Below are 18,074 nucleotides of genomic sequence, written 5' to 3'. Positions count from 1 at the left end.
TCTAATCACGTGCGTTTCTACACGCTATAGGATGAATACCTAAACTCAAAGGGAGAATTTAGCGTCACGAAAACGTCACTAAAGACCAACCGTACCTTTCCGCGTAGCTTGCACACAGAAACACTAGCAAGGAAATTACGCCATCTTGCCTAGGTCTTCACATCTACAGGTGTAAAAGGTCTCGTTTTTATTTTTATTTTTTTGAATGTTTGTGTCTTCTAACGTGTGTTATGCCTCATAAAATACAAACCTTAATTATGTAGTTTTACTATGTTCAAGTAATATATTTTGTATTTTAATTATTAAGTTTACATTTTGAGGCCCCAAATTTTACGCGCCATGTCTGTGAAACTGTCTGAAAGTTTAAAAAATAAATAAATAAATTAACACGTCTGTTGCCTTTCTGGTTATGTGAATTGTCTTGTTACGTTATCTGACGTGCCTGTGTATTACAGCAAATCAGTCCGCAACGAAGACTCGTTGAGGGGGCTCACCTTTCACTGAACCTGCTGATTTTTAAACATCCTAAGAATGATATTGATGAAGTCAGAACTGAATATGCATGCCTGCAGGCTTCAAAACAACACCATCCAGCATCCTTTGAATGTTTTGAAAAGCAACGTTACTGCACTGTTTTCCTTTTACACAGCTGAAGAAGGGTTTTTGACCAACACGTAATAAGTCATTTATTTTGTAATCATTTAAATGTTTGCGTACATTAACTTATTAATGTACACTGCAGTTCAACCTCTTCAGAAAATCATATATGTTTTAATTTTCCATGTACAGTATTAAAACATAATTGCAACTTCATAATGTAACTGAATGTGTTAGAATGCTATATGAAAATGTGTTTACAGTCATGTAAATTGTCTTGGGTAAAGCTGTCTGCATGCAAAATAGCTATAACAATTGTGTTCAATTTCCTATTACTCTTCTATTAAAACCTGCTACATTTTCTTTCTCTATTCCCTTAATATAATCTCTAACATGGTAATGGAAAAATTGGAAAACCGCACGTTAAAGTTTAAACAGCAATTAAACACCTATTTTGTATCTCCGCTTTTACGTTGCCTTAGAGAGAATGTACTTCTGTCCCTAGGCAATATGGCCGCCGGTTTGCATCCAGCCACTCAGAGAGCGTGTATAGACGTGTCCTATCTAGTGTTTGTATATATCTATGATCTTCCCTTCGCTTCGGGTCTCTTTGGAACGCCTCCTTGCTTTCTTTCACTTCACGTGCACGCGCAGCTACGGAAGAACCTTAGGTTCAAGCAAGAAGCTTCGACTTCTAAAAGCTTGCTGGAACTCTTGTTGACAGCACTGCAGTGTCAGCCTCAAATTCACTACCATTGGGTTTTAACAAAGTCTAAACCGGGCTTCTAGTATAATTACTTTTTCCACATATATTATAGAATCATATGTTTGCAAAAAAAAGCTAAAGTTTGGACTAAGCATGTTTTACGTGATCAATTGAATCTATTTTCCTTTAGGCAATATACAGTTTTTAATTAAGGCTGTTTTATCCAAAAAAAAAAAAAAAAACGCAGCACAGGGGTGGTATTAACTAGTAAAACAATATGTTGTCGTTTACCGTTTACAGAGATCATATATATATATATATATATAACCTGTATTATATCGATATATATATATATAATATTACTATATATATACATAATTTATACTATATGATGTATAAACATATATGTATAATGAAGGATATCAGGTGTTTCATGATGCCACTACAGGTGTCATTAAATATGTCATTCCTATATGAAGAACGTATTGCCCCAAGGTAATTGCACATTTTTATATGTGTGCACACATCTTTAAAAAAAAAAAGAAAGAAAAAAGCAATACAGAAGGTCTTGAAAAAGCTTGCTCTCAGATGACCATGTTTCTGTAACACCTATCACACTGTAGTTACTTGTTAGTGCAGTAGCTTCAAGCTCTAACATTTAGTTTTTGAGACATCTAGCATTTAAATAAATACATTTAACGTCTATCTTACCTGAGTTGTTGCCCTTGCTTTGATGTAGTCTTCCGTCTGTTTTTTGTGGGGTTTTTTGTGTTTTTTTTTTTTTTTTTTTTTTAAATCTGCTTTTATAACGCACAATTAATGCTATAGCTGTGTAACATACTACTACTACTACTACTACAAGGAGAGACAAGCATGGCTCCGGGACTGGTGAAGAAAGCACTTCATAGGCTGGGATCGGCTGTTCCTGGGTGGCCTGGTGTTCATTGCATGACCTGTCGGCTGTATTGAACTGCAGTAGCCCAAACCCGATCGACCAAACAGACAGCTCGGTTGGCAGTGACAAGATTTGAACAGCCTTTCAAACACCCTGACTTCTTCCATATGAAGGATCTTTTTGCACCTGGGGCACAAGAGTGGCTGCAGACACCAGCTGATGGAGCAGTACCTCTTCGCTGCTGTTTGGAACAGGACATCCTTGATCTGGACCACAATGGAGCACCTGAAGCAGGCTCTGAACTTCACCACATGTGGCATACCGCCGCGGCATCATCCTGTTTATCAGCCGCGACTGTCAGTTCACCCACGTGCTCAACAGCATGGCCAGAGACTGCGGGGAGTAAGCCCACAGCCGCTACTGGCAGGGCGGTCTGCTGACCAACGCTAACGTCCAGTATGGTAATGACGTTCGCCTGCCGGACCTCATCATCTTTCTCTGCACCCTCAACAACATCTTCCAACAGCACGTGGCTGTCTGGGACGCAGACGATCCCCCACAGTGGGCATCGTGGACTTGAACTGTAAACCCAGTCTGCTCATCTACCCAGTCCCGGGGAATGACAACTCACCCCCAGCTGTGGAACTCTAGTGCAAGCTGTTCAGAATGACCATCAACAGAGCCAAGGACAAGAAGAGGAAAGTGGAAATCCTGTACGGCTTGAAGAGCTAGAATGATTGATTGTAAATAGGGGTCTGTGACAGGGACAGAATGAGGGCGCTCTGTAAAGGGAATAGAGGTCCCTGGATTGGATAGCCAGATAATTAATTCCCAGGGTTAGGCAGAAGTCGGCCATCTAGAAAGGGGGCAAAGCTACAGTATACTAAATCATCGACCCAGAAGGGAAACGATGTGGCAGACGTGGATTGGAGGTGTGATTGGAATTGTTAACCAAGGGGTCATGATTGACGGTATATAAGGGGACATAGCAAGGTGATCTGTTCCTTTGTTATGGTTAACACTAACCGGAAGGAGACCCGTATTGTGAAATCGTGAGTATTTTCTTTGTTTTTGTCATCTAATTGTACTTGTTTGTTATTTAGACGGCTAACATGATCCGGAGCTGTCGCTACAGGCCAGCACAAAACCCGGACAACACTGCACTTTGTTTCACGATAAATTGTATTTGCACCACGAGCACTACAGCACTCGCTTTGGACTGGTGACCGTGTTTGTGAATTGCGGGTGTATTAAAGACTGTGTTTATTGTTTTGGGACTGAGCCCCTGGGTTAAACTGTGTAGTACACAGCATTGTGTACTACTACCATTCGTTATTTACCATTTGCCATCAGAGTTTGGATTACAACTAAAATACCCTTGCACCTGGATTATCGTTGTCTTTTATTGATCACCACATCACTCCTGCACATACACACTGCTAACCACTTTTCCTCAGGGTCTTGTTTTAATGTGGATACTCGTCAGTGAACCGACAGCTGTGGTTAAACCCCCCCCTCCCTCCGATTACTTTGCAAAGGGTTACTTCAAAAACATGTGTCCTTCTGAGGTTTCTGTTCACTTGTACTCCAGTTAGTTTGCTGTCTCTAAATCTGTGAGCAGATGGTACAACAGGTAGGTGTTGTATAATTGCTAACGGGTTGAGTCAAGTCATTATCTGAAGGTTTTGTGTGGTATAAAATATTGCGAAAGGCATAATCTGTGACTGAACATGTGGGATATTTGGTGAAATTGATTATAACCTATAGGATGTTGACGACTATGGAGATTGCATGTAGTTGGTCTGTTCTTGTGAAGAAAGCATATTGATGCCTGACGTTTTACTTAAAATGATCAGTTAGTATTATAGATTTATGTTTCAACTTCAAGATTATTTCTCTGTTCACTGCTGCATACTGGCACTACATTTAACAATATAAAACTATAATTGTCTTAATAGGGTTCTTCCTGCCTCTTGCGGGTCTTCATACAACAAGGTAAAACCAAACCCATTTAAAGAGTGCAAGAGATGAACTATCATTTAAGCACAACTTGGGAAATGTTATAATGTATAAGTTGCCAATCTATTTAGAGGTAGATAGATGTACTGAGATGGTCCAGTCGCAGCGCAAACATAACGCATTTTGCATTTTGGTTACGACAATTCGCAAAGTATACATTTTGTCGTACATACTATTTAACAATATGTTAATGAAGGGAGCCGCAATATACTAATTTAAATATTATTTGCGTCATCTTAACGAGAGCTCTAGCAGGAATCGTGCGACATTTTCTTCAAATAAAATAGCGGAAGTTGAGTTGTGGTTTGCTGCAGCAGATAACGTCTATACATGAAAGGGTGCAAGAATCAAAATAACATTGTTTTTGTTAAATGTAAAAGTCATCTGTACAATGCATTTTGTTTTGCCTATTTAAATACTTATATATAAAAAAATGAAAGGCAGTTTTAATCCCATCAGATTCTATAGTGGGGCCCCAACCTTCACCCCCCAAAAAGCTTTTCATAATCATACAGTATCCCCTCAAACTGGATAGGTTTGTCTGAGATAAGGAGGTCAGGTTTAAATACAATAAAATCGCACTTACATACATTTACAGTTCTCGATGTATTTTAAATATAAATCATTGCGCTGAAATAAGTGTACAGTAGTAAAATTAAATGAATACCGAGCACACTTTCTTTTCACTTTAGTCTACTAGTAACACAAAATAAATCATGCTGCTGCATTGTACACATTGGTATAAATATTATTTTAAATTGAAACTAAATGATTTTATTTTAATTTTAATTATTATTATTTTAACTTGGTCTAGTAGCCTGGACAGTTAACACACAATATATCATGGTCCTGTACAGATGCTTAGAATGAGCTGGAGGGGTTAGTGGCACATGTGTGCAGTCTATTGCTCCCAATATGCTGGGAAAACCAGAAATGTCACAGAAATGTGTTTTCAAGGCTTTTTTTATTCAGTATTTTTTATCCCTCATTTGCACTATCTCCACCCTGTTTTTGTGAATTTCTGCAGAAATGCCCAGAATTACATATTCATTTAAGGCTAAAGTGCAGATAAGAACTGCAGCTGCAAAGCATTTGTTAAAATGATGCTAGCAGCGTTGTGTTTGTTCAGTACATTTCACACTACACTTCTGACTGGTTTGCATGTGGTTTGCAACGATTGAGACGGATTACTCACATTAGTACATCTACCCCTTTTAATGTTTTTAGTCAAGCAGAAATAAAGCACATAACTGTCTAGTTTTGGACAAGGGAATTGCACGCTATTTAGTTCAGATTTCTGTATTAGTGTTGAGTAATAAAAAAAAGATGCAATGTAAAATGTGATTATTAACATTTCTTTGAAAAAGATGAACCTCCCTAATAAAACAAATCTTTGATTACTGTCAATTTTTTTTTTTACAATATTAAAACATAAATTTAGATAACAGCACTGGATACTACTAAAGAATAGCAATTTGACTAAAATGTAATGTCATCATCAATAATACAGGACAGTATTTAGACAAGCAGTTCTTCTGTTGTAATAAGACATATACTAACTAAGGCCTATGCATCAGCCAAGGAGACATGTACTTTAATGTATGGGATCCTAATGAAATAATTAAAACATGTTTTCAATACTAAACAATGTATAGTGTAACAGCATATCCTCTAGAGTAGGGGTAGCCAACCCTGGTCCTGGAGAGTATAATCCAGTATGTTTTACAGGTAACACTTAATCATCAAGTTAATGTGCTCAATTATATCAGGAGTGGTCAGCTCTGGTCCATGAGCGCTGCAGGTTGTTCAAGTTTTTGATTAAAATTGTTTCTATATTACTTAATTGAACAAATTACCTGCTTAACTAGTCAAAATGAAATAGTTCCAAGACTTTAGAAATTGATGATTAAGGGTTACCTATAAAGCTTGCTGGATTGTGGCTCCAGGACCAGAGTTGGCCAGCCCTGCCATAGAGTTTACAAAGCGGCAGTCAAAGTAGTAGAGCTGCCCTCATTTTGAACATGTCAAGCAATGTGCTCCTGTGAAACTTTTCAACGCTGCCAAGAAAGTGGGTTTTACTGCTGTTCATCTTCAGGGCATGCATGCCAGGTAAGTTTATCCTCATAAAATGCAATTACAACCTAAGGACACTTTACATAGGCTTCTCTGGCTGGCACTAACTCTACCTCCTTCGAGTCCTTCCTGAATTTAGAAAAAAACAGAAACAAAATCAAACAATTACTGCTCGCCCTTTCAGACTGCCCGAAATGTAATCGTTCAAGGATGAAGAAACATACAGCCATCGGTTCACAATTCAAGATTTACTACACATTCCAACAATGCTTCACTATCCGTCGCTCTGTTGTTAAAATGCAGTTCCAGCAAATTCCTTTTATTGTTCTGCTTGTTATCAATCCCTCCCTGTTCAATTTTTTTGCAATGTTACACTCTAGATCTTGACTATTGAGATTTATTATTATCATCCATCCATTACCAATAACCAATTAATCCTTTACAGGGTTGCGGTGAGACAGAGCCTCACCCGGCAGACACAGGGCACAAGGCAGGACTACACCCTGGACAGGACGCCAGTCCATCGCAGATTATTATTATTATTATTATTATTATTAGTCACAAAAAAAAACTGTTGTCCTATTTCTGGATTAATATTGTTGCCTGACTTATTGTATAGTTTCATATTTATTTACACAGAATTATACAGAGAAATTCCAGCATTTGCTGTTTAATTGTTTGAATCAACTGCTAAATCACAATGTATTCAGTTTATAATTCACCTTAATGCATTTCAAATTATACTGTATTTTCTTATTAGTTTCCTTATATATTACAGTATTCATTAGACAGATCATAGGCATTGCTCTCTGTTTCATTTTGTTGTGCTGACTTGCTTGCATATTACAGCACACTTTCTTTTTTGAAAATATTTAAATACTACTTTGTGTAGTTTTGGCGGAGTGTCCCGCCCCTTTGTTTATTAGTGTTTTATGTTGTATGTAGTTTGTTAATGTTGCTGTTTTATGTGTAAAATGCACAGGATAAATATGGGTTACGAGCACGAGTGTTTAAAATGTATGTTTGTATTTAGGCACGAGGATTGCACTTCATGTGCAGGTAAAATGTAATATGTGAGCACGGGGAATTGCACTTTCATTACTTCACGTACAGTTGTATCGAGACTACAACTGATTGATTAGCAATCGAGTCTTGGTAGAGCTGCATAAAAGCAGCATGTTTTCACTCACTCAGGGTTGTGTGTTCGGTGAGTGGAGAACAGGTGGGGAGGAGGAGAAAACAAAAAGTAAAACTAAATAATAAATTTGACTCGCCATGTTTGTTTGTTCGTCCACTGCTTGTTTACTGTTTTGTTCGTCTTTTATTTGGTGTCAAGTGCCGTGTCCTGTTTTTGTTTAAATCTTGTATCTGTTTCATTAAAACGCTGAGCGCAGTCATTGCGTCTCAGTTTCAACCCCAGTACTGCCTGCCTGTGTGATTCTTTCTGGCCTGACTTCACCCCTACAGCCAGCCTGTTCACAGTAGTATATGTAAATGTATATTTATATTTAAGCAGCGTGACGAGTTAATGCGAGAAGGTTGGTTTGACTGAAGGGTAGGTCTAAACTAAGTTGTTTTGCATTTAAACATAAGTTAGTCAGCTTGACAAGAGACAGACATGGAATCTAACATATTAAGGAACAAAGTTATACCAAAAAACCATGGCAGGTTTCAGCCAACTCAAAAATGAAGGTCTTTCTATGTTTTTGCTCATGGATTATATTTTCCTATGCAAACGCTGACTCCGCTCATTGCGATGCATGCGCTCTAGTATAGTATTAAAATGATGGTGTAGGGGTTGAGTTACGGTATGCTGAGAGGCTCAAGACAGAGGAGTGCGATTTACCATGTGTTAAAAAAACTAACTCATTAAAAAGCATAAGTTAACTGTGATTTAATTTACCACCCTAATTAATAGCTATCTGTGATATTAAATATGCTGAATGTTGTGGCTGAAATCTCTTCAGACACTTAATAACCAAGCTTAATATTTTCATAAACACAATACATGACTCATGTGAAACCATGTTATCCTGTTAAAACAGTACAGGTAGGGGTAGGGTGGGTAATAGTTGAATGCAAAAAATAATACAAAGTGGAAAGAAATCTAAAAGAATGTTTAGTGTGCTCATGACAGGTTTTTGTTTCTGCTTTTATTCAACCCATCTTCTAGATGGGATTTAAAATAGCACATAGTTAAACTGAATGTTGCTACAGACGTCTTAAAGCAAGCATTAAAATGCCAGATATATATTCACACCCTAAATGCAGTACCAGCATAATGAAGAAATCCTCACCATTTCATCAGGAACATTAACTCTCCACTGCTGTCTGTCGATCCAATGATGCGCTCTGCTTCAAATTCACCGGCAAACCCTGTTGGCTGGTCGGCCTCCTCACTCTCATTGGCCTCCTGGGGTTTGTCTGCCTATTGATGTCACAGTTCTACATGATTTACCATACAGTAACAACTGGTGGTAGCATCACAAAAACAATTACATGTTTCTAGTCCCCTACTCATCGCTGATGTTCTTTTATTTTGCACGATTCAATTATTGTCTTGGAAATAATTTAGGTTGCTTGTAGCCAAGTTTTTACCATTATCTCCTCTATCAAGGAACATCTGGAACTTCAATTTAATTAGGGCAGATGACACACAGATTTCTCTGCATTAAAGATATTATAGATTTCTAGCAGTTATTCAACTCCGAAGACTAGAAGTATCTCCTCCTTTTTCTCCACCCCAACATGGGAACATAAGCCCAAGTACTGAAAGGCTGGCACATTTTAGTGCATCTATGGTACTTGGGCGGGGGGGGGGGGGGGGGGGGCGACAAAGTGACAAAAGGCTATTTGGTCAACCTATATCACACTGGTAGAAGAAACAATAGGGTTTTTATAAGTAGTTTGCAATAAGGGGATTCAACTAGCAATCTGAGGGTATATGCTGATCGATTCAACCTTATGGTATCTTTAATTGTATTTAGATTCTGTTTATTATTTAAGAACATAAGAACATAAGAAAGTTTACAAACGAGAGGAGGCCATTCGGCACATCTTGCTCGTTTGGTTGTTAGTAGCTTATTGATCCCAAAATCTCATCAAGCAGCTTCTTGAAGGATCCCAGGGTGTCAGCTTCAACAACATTACTGGGGAGTTGATTCCAGACCCTCACAATTCCCTGTGTAAAAAAGTGTCTCCTATTTTCTGTTCTGAATGCCCCTTTTTCTAAACTCCATTTGTGACCCCTGGTCCTTGTTTCTTTTTTCAGGCTGAAAAAGTCCCTTGGGTCGACACTGTCAATACCTTTTAGAATTTTGAATGCTTGAATTAGGTCACCACGTAGTCTTCTTTGTTCAAGACTGAACAGATTCAATTCTTTTAGCCTGTCTGCATATGACATGCCTTTTAAGCCCGGAATAATTCTGGTCGCTCTTCTTTGCACTCTTTCTAGACCAGCAATCTTTTTTATAGCGAGGTGACCAGAACTGAACACAATATTCAAGATGAGGTCTTACTAGTGCATTGTACAGTTTTAACATTACTTCCCTTGATTTAAATTCAACACTTTTCACAATGTATCCGAGCATCTTGTTAGCCTTTTTTATAGCTTCCCCACATTGTCTAGATGAAGACATTTCTGAGTCAACAAAAACTCCTAGGTCTTTTTCATAGATTCCTTCTCTAATTTCAATATCTCCCATATGATATTTATAATGTACATTTTTATTTCCTGCGTGCAGTACCTTACACTTTTCTCTATTAAATGTCATTTGCCATGTGTCTGCCCAGTTCTGAATCTTGTCTAGATCATTTTGAATGACCTTTGCTGCTGCAACAGTGTTTGCCACTCCTCCTACTTTTGTGTCGTCTGCAAATTTAACAAGTTTGCTTACTATACCAGAATCTAAATCATTAATGTAGATTAGGAATAGCAGAGGACCTAATACTGATCCCTGTGGTACACCGCTGGTTACCACACTCCATTCTGAGGTTTTTCCTCTAATCAGTACTTTCTGTTTTCTACATGTTAACCACTCCCTAATCCATGTACATGTGTTTCCTTGAATCCCAACTGCGTTCAGTTTGAGAATTAATCTTTTGTGCGGGACTTTGTCAAATTCGAAAGAAAAGCTTTCTGGAAATCTAAATAAACCATGTCATATGCTTTGCAATTATCCATTATCGATGTTGCATCCTCAAAAAAATCAAGCAAGTTAGTTAGACACGATCTCCCTTTCCTAAAACCATGTTGACTGTCTCCCAGGACCCTGTTACCATATAGGTAATTTTCCATTTTGGATCTTATTATAGTTTCCATAAGTTTGCATATAATAGAAGTCAGGCTTACTGGTCTGTAGTTACCTGGTTCAGTTTTGTTTCCCTTTTTGTGGATCGGTATTACGTTTGCAATTTTCCAGTCTGTCGGTACCACCCCTGTGTCAAGAGACTGCTGCATGATCTTGGTTAGCGGTTTGTAAATTACTTCTTTCATTTCTTTGAGTACTACTGGGAGGATCTCATCCGGCCCAGGGGATTTGTTTATTTTAAGAGCTCCTAGTCCCTTTAACACTTCTGCCTCAGTTATGCTAAAGTTATTTAAAACTGGATAGGAACTGGATGACATGTGGGGCATGTTGTCAGTATCTTCCTTTGTAAAAACTTGTGAAAAGTAATCATTTAATATATTTGCTATTTTTTTTTCTTCCTCTACGATTTTGCCATTTGTATCTCTTAAACATTTAATCTCCTCTTTGAATGTTCTCTTGCTGTTGTAATATTGGAAAAACATTTTGGAATTGGTTTTAGCTCCCTTAGCAATGTTCATTTCTATTTCTCTCTTGGCCTTTCTAACTTCCTTTTTGACTTGCGTTTGCAGTTCTGTGTACTCTTTCTGCGTACTTTCTTTTTGGTCCTTTTTTAATGCTCTGTAAAGTGCCTTTTTTCGCTGAATATTTTTTTTAATTGATCTATTAAACCATTTGGGCAATTTAGTTTTACATTTAGATTTGTCTACTTTAGGGATGTAATTGTTTTGCGCCTCTAGTACTACATTTTTGAAGAACAACCATCCTTCTTCTGTGGGTGTTTTCTCTATTTTACTCCAATCTACTTCTGTTAGTCTCTGTTTCATACCTTCATAGTTTGCTTTTCTAAAATTGTAAACCTTAGCTTTAGTCTTTACTTTTGGGGATTTAAAAAACACTTCAAATGAGACCATGTTGTGGTCTGAGTTTGCCAGTGGTTCTCTGACCTCTGTTTTAGTTATTCTATCTTCATTATTTGAAAAGACTAAATCAAGGCATGCCTCCCCTCTAGTGGGTGCCTTCACAAATTGTGTTAGGAAGCAGTCATTTGTCATTTCCACCATTTCTATTTCATCCTTCGCGCTACCCACCGGGTTTTCCCATTTTATTTGGGGGAAGTTGAAATCCCCCATTAGTATGGCTTCTCCTTTGCTACACACATTTCTAATGTCATTGTATAACAGATTATTGTGCTCACCGTCTGAATCTGGCGGTCTATAGCATGCTCCTATTATTATGCCTTTTGAATTTTTGTCTGTTATTCTGACCCATATTGATTCGGTTTTATTTTCTTTGTCCAGGTTTAACACCTGGGCTTCAAGACTGTTTCTTATGTATAGCGCTACCCCTCCTCCTCTTCTGTCCTGCCTGTCTTTCCTATACAGTGTATACCCACAAATATTATATTCGTCCCCATCACTCTCAGATAACCACGTTTCTGTAACACCTATCACATCATAGTTACCTGTTAGTGCAGTAGCTTCAAGTTCTAGAATTTTGTTTCTGATACTTCTAGCATTTAGATAAATACATTTAATGGTTGTCTTACCTGAGTTGTTGTTCTTGTTTTGATGCGGTCTCCCTTCTGTTTTTTTGTTGATTTCTCCCCCCTTCCTTTCTAGTTTAAATGCTTCCGAACCTGCTCGAGGATCTTTTCTCCGAGTAGACTAGTTCCCTTGTTATTTAAATGCAGTCCATCCCGTCTATACAGATAGTCCTCGTTGTAGAATGTGGTCCAATGATCAAGATAGGTGAAGCCTTCCCGTGTGCACCACGTCTTCAGCCATTCGTTTTGATTAATTATTTCCAGCTGTCCATATGGTCCTTTGCAAGGTGCGGGTAGTATACCAGAAAATACCACAGTTTTGGTTTTCTCTTTTAATTTCCTTCCTAGCTCTCTGAATTTGTTTTGCAGGGATTTTGGTCTGTCTCTTCCAATGTTGTTTGTACCGATGTGGACGACTACTACCGGGTTGTCTCCTGTTCGTTCTAGGAGCCTGTCCACGTTCTCAGTGATGTGCTTGACCGAGGCTCCCGGAAGGCAGCACACTGTTGTAGTAAGGGGGTCCAAACTGCGAATTGAACTTGCTGTGTTTCTCAATATGGAGTCCCCAACAATCATGACCTCCCTTCTTTTTGCTGTCTGGTCACCACTGTCAATAGGGTCCTGGATGTTGTTCCTTTCATTCTCTTGTTGTTGGTTCTGCTCATCAAAATTCTGAAGTGACTCAAATCTGTTGGTTGTTTTGATTTCTGGTGGTTGTGTTTGACGAAGTTTCTTTTTTTCCTTGCTTCTGCCTACCTGAACCCAGCTGTTCTGACCTTCTATCTCCATGGTGGCTTTCAGTCTGTTAGGGGTGATGCAGACTTCCATGAATTGTGGGTGTGCCAGTTCCTCAAGATCCTGTTGCTGTCTCACTTCTTCCAGCTCCATTTCTAGCATACTTACTAGTTTATGCAAATCCTGGATCGCGCGGCACTTTACGCACACTTGGTTTAGCTCCGCTGGGTTTTCTCGGATTTCCCACATCAAGCAGGTGTCACAGATTACTGGCTTGAAGACCATGTTGAGGGTTTTTTTTTTTTTTTAAGTTTAGTTTCTTCTGCAGCTGTCAGCCTGCTTTCAAACTGCTTCGAAACTGCTCTGTACTTTTCCACGCCTGTACTTCTCCCACTCGCTGTCGCTGGGAAGACTGCCTCGTTTAACTGCATTGTTCTGCTGTGCTGTTGGCTCCTCCCCTCGCCCGTGTCTCAAAACGGCGTTGAATTTGAATCAGCTGCTCCGAGTTTCAGCTTGTTTGTTATCAGAAAAACACACCCGGCTGTTTGACTTTGAGCTGCTGCTGTGTTTCCCCAATGTCCTCTGTTTTCTGATTAAAGCAATTCAAGATGCAATTTCTCCTTTCTGCTTCGAAACTGCTCTGTACTTTTCCACGCCTGTACTTCTCCCACTCGCTGTCGCTTTGTTTATTACACAGCATTTTAACTATGGGTCCTGTAGCAGTGCTTTCATTGTCCACTTGCTTATATGATTATTTTTAATAGTGGCATTACATTAAGTAATAATGTTTCTTTTGACCAGTGACTGACTTGAAAAATAAAATTCAATATACTCTTAACAGTTAATACTTGTCTATAGTCTATATGTCTTTTTGCAACATTCAAACTGTCAGGTAACCTAGCTTTAACATTGAATCATGGGAAAACGGGAATCATCTAAAATAAAATCTGTGTAATCCATACAGATATAGAAAAACACAACCACTAAAATATATTCTAAATAAGTGATCATGCTATTTTGAAAACCACTAACCCAACTGCAGACTGGAAATTCCATGAAGAAGAAGAATCATACATGGAAAATGTGTGACTGTTGTCTTTCCACGAGGCACAAACAGTGCAGAACTACATTTTAGACAGAGGAACTGAGAAGAATTCCTGGTGCTACTGGTGGGAAATAAAACTGTTAAGCTTGTGTCAATACAAAATGAAACAGAAAATGTAAGATTGTGCTCAATGAGAACTGTTTGTGCGTGCCTTTTGAAATATTACAACATACCAATTATTGAGTTTTTAACATTTATACAACATTTAAACTAGCACACAGAAGAATAATATACAAATAATAACAACCTGCCTGCCTGCTGTCTTTCCAGTACTACTCTTGTATAATCTTACCCAGCGGTGAAATTCTCAACAAAAAAGTGCAGGTACTTGTATGCGCAGCCAGATGCAAACATTAAACAAATTAAGACAATCTGTGACAATGAATAAATATGTTTAAAATGTATACATATCAGTAGACAATTCATTTATGAATACAAAATAAGCCTTAAAAATAACTGATAAAATATAACCAATTCACCATAAAGCTGAAAATACTGAAAGCTTGAATGTTTTATTCAGTCATGTACTGTAATATAATACTTAAGAAAACCTTAAATGACAATCATTAAGAAATATGACAGTATGCAATAACTGCTGTACAGTGAGTTTTCTTTCAAGATATCCTGAAAAAAGGGATGTCATAAAAACAAACAATTGTGCTAATAGAGGAAAAACCCTCATTATTATTATTATTATTATTTTTTTATGCACCTGGCCATTTCAATCTCCACAGTACCCTCTGAAATCATCCCCTTTACTTTCCTGAACCTGGGTACACCCCTACAACAGGACCTGGCCATGGCACACAATAACAAGGCATGTGCTTCTCTGTAGATTAATTACCATGATCTACTCCATAAAAAGATGGGAGGCAGAAACAGTATAAAAGTAGACATCACAAGTTTTTTTTTTTTTTTTTTTTTTGTATTCCCTGGTATTGTGGTTCCTACACAATAAGCAGTCTGAAAAGACACATTTTTATAAAGTAATATCATTGTGGTTTATGCCTTTTTTCAGATGTACCTGTATACACAAATGAAAACTTATCTTAAATAAACGTAAAAAAAAAATTGTAGAAAAGGACGTATTGTACAACGAAAAAACACCCCAGTTTTGGGTTCCGTTTATTAGATAGGGTTGCCAACTGGCCCCATGACTCCGAAACACTAAGCCAGGTCAGGTTTTTTAACTCCCCTCTAAACCACAAATGAATTGATTTTAAATCGATGAGGTGGGGTGTGAATTGCGAGAGCGGCTTCAATAAATTTTGAATTGTTTCACTGTGACAACGATTCTAACCAGATTACATCATAACAACATGTATTAAACTTGTATTACTTGAAATGGTAAACAATATCTATCAAATTAGTGCAATTCGTTATAGAGAATGCGTTATAGAGAACTTTGCACTCACCCGCACTCTTTCTCGTTTAACCTTGTGGGTAACGTTCTATTTACAGTAGAACCTCAGGAGTACGAACACCTTGGGAATGGAGGTTGTTTGTTAGTATGAAATGTCCGTCAAAATAATGGACAAAAATTAAAAACGGACTAATAATAGGGGCATGCTATAGACCGACAAATTCAGGCATTGAGCAAAATAATCTGTTATACAATGACATTAGAAATAAGTGCAGCAAAGGAGAAGCCATATTAGAGGGATTCCCCCATATAAAATGGGAAAACCCGGTGGAGAGCACAACAGACAATGGGGGAAATGACAAATGACTGCTTCCTAACACAATTTGTCAAGGCACTGACTAGAGGGGAGGTGTGCCTTGATTCAGTCTTTTCAAATAACAATGGCAGAATAACTAAAGCAGAGGTCAAAGAACCACTGGCAAACTCAGACCACAACATGGTCTCATTTGAAGTGCTTTTTAAAACCCCCAAAGTAATGACTAAAGCTAAGGTTTACAATTTTAGAAAAGCAAACTATGAAGGTATGAAACAGAGACTAACAGAAGTAGATTGGAGTAAAATAGAGATAACATCCACAAAAAGGGATGGCTGTTTTTTAAAAATGTAGTACTAGAGGCGCGAAACAATTCCATCACAAAAGCAGACAAATCTAAATCTAAAACAAAATTGCCAAAATGGTTTAATAGATCAATTAAAAAAAATATTCAGAGAAAAAAGGCACTTTACAGAGCGTTTTTGAAAGGGACCAAGAACAAAGTACACAGAAAGAGTACTTGGAAATGCAAATACAAGTCAAAGAGGAAGTTAGAAAAGCCAAGAGAGACATAGAAATGAGCATTGTTATGTCATCTGCTATTCCTAATCTACATTAATGACTTAGATTCTGGTATAGTAAGTAAACTTGTTAAATTTGCAGATGACAAAGGTCATTGAAAATGTTCTAGACAGCATTCAGAACTGGGCAGACACATGGCAAATGACATTTAATAGAGAAAAGTGTAAGGTATTCAAGCACTCAAAATTCTAAAAGGTATTGACAATGTCGACAAGGGACTTGAAACAAGGACCAGGGGTCACAAATGGAGATTAGATTAAGGGGCATTCAGAACAGAAAAGCGGCACTGTTTTATACAGGTGTATGCTTTTGGTAACTAGCAAGCAAAACAATTAAATTGCTTTAGCAACAGTTCACTTAATTCACACACACTTTCCATGTTCAATTAATTTGTTATGTAGACAGGTGAGTTGAAAAACCTGACCTGTCTTAAAGTGTACCAGGATTATGGGGCCAATTGGCAACCCTACAGTCCTCACAACAGAAAATACTAGGATCACAACAAAACAGTACTTTGATCACTACATTTAACATTTACCTTGCAAGTTGGGCAGTGTTTGAAAAGTGTGAATCACACCTGTATCCGTATCCCTGACTCGCCACATCTGAAGCAGCACTTTGCTGATCCTGTTTTTTAATGTTAGTCCCTACTGTCAGACATATCACTTGCCATTTTAGAAACGTTTGCGCAAATTCTGGCAAGGCAATACGCGTTATGATAATTATTTCTAATATTTATCAACTATGTAACTTATGGCACACAGACGTGGATTTGTGCCTTCAGATTCATCTTCAGCAATGTTTCTCCCCAATTAAGAAATAATTACTCCAATGCCGCTGTTTTCACATCTCACGGCTAAAGTCTTCTCTCATTGATCAACCAATGAGCGCTGACACAAAGCGAAATGGGCGGAGATTTGTGACGCATGCCAAAATGAAACTGATCAGAATGAAAGCTCGGCCAATTAACATGCAGTGATTATACTGATGTTAATGGTGGCCAATAGCAGCTAACAAAAACAGAAACAGTACGAAGAAAGAATACAAGCAGCTGAACTGTGCTGAATGAAAGCGCATTTGAGAAACATTGCGCTAGTGGACTGTGAGAGTGGACAGAATGCATGCACGTTAGATGAAAAGCTACCGACATTAAAATAAGTCCCAGTACAGAGTACCGGTGAGTACTAGTAGAATGTTACCACAGATCTTACCTTTGCTTTATTGTTTTAGTGGTCTTGATATTTTGAGTACACCTAGCATGGACCTAGCAAATCTATACAAACGCTTTTGTTTAAAAATACAAGAAGCTGAAACACAGCTATTTGTGAAAGCATAACAAACTTTGAACCATAGCCGAACACCCACAGATGAAGTGAGGTAGGTCAGCAAGGAAATCCAGGAGAGAAATCCTGAAGAGTGAGGGAGATTTTAAGTCGCCGGTATAACCAGAATTGCGAAAGGAACTACAAAAAAAACATGGAGGAAGTGGAAACAAACACTTCTGTATTTGATCAAATCCACTCATAAAACTGGCACGAATAATAATATTCCATACGTTAGCCTGGATAATTAAGTCTTTTCTTGGGTCTAACATAACAGGAAACTTGACATCGCCCACTAACTGGTGTAATTTCAACTAGCTACATCACGATACGGTAACCCTGTATGCAGTTTACTTAGATTAGAACCCCAAAGTAACTTACCAGGTAGTGATGAAACTATCATGGTGGTAGTGGTATAGGGAGCCATCTAATGTACAAGTGTCAGTTACATTTTTACATGCACATAAAGGATGTAAGGTATGGATGGATAGGTTATCAATTGCTCTGATAA

The 18,074-nt window shown here is 38.0% G+C and overlaps 1 pseudogene; it reads left to right on the top strand.

The window, feature by feature from the left end:
* The first annotated feature begins 2,365 nt into the window (after positions 1 to 2,365).
* Positions 2,366 to 3,260, top strand: LOC121308816 (annotated as a pseudogene).
* The last annotated feature ends 14,814 nt before the right edge of the window (positions 3,261 to 18,074 follow it).

Source organism: Polyodon spathula, chromosome 3 (genome assembly GCF_017654505.1).
Source record: "Polyodon spathula isolate WHYD16114869_AA chromosome 3, ASM1765450v1, whole genome shotgun sequence".
NCBI lineage: Eukaryota > Metazoa > Chordata > Actinopteri > Acipenseriformes > Polyodontidae > Polyodon > Polyodon spathula.
The sequence above is the reverse complement of the archived record's forward strand: the minus strand, read 5'-3'. Positions and strand labels throughout refer to the sequence as shown.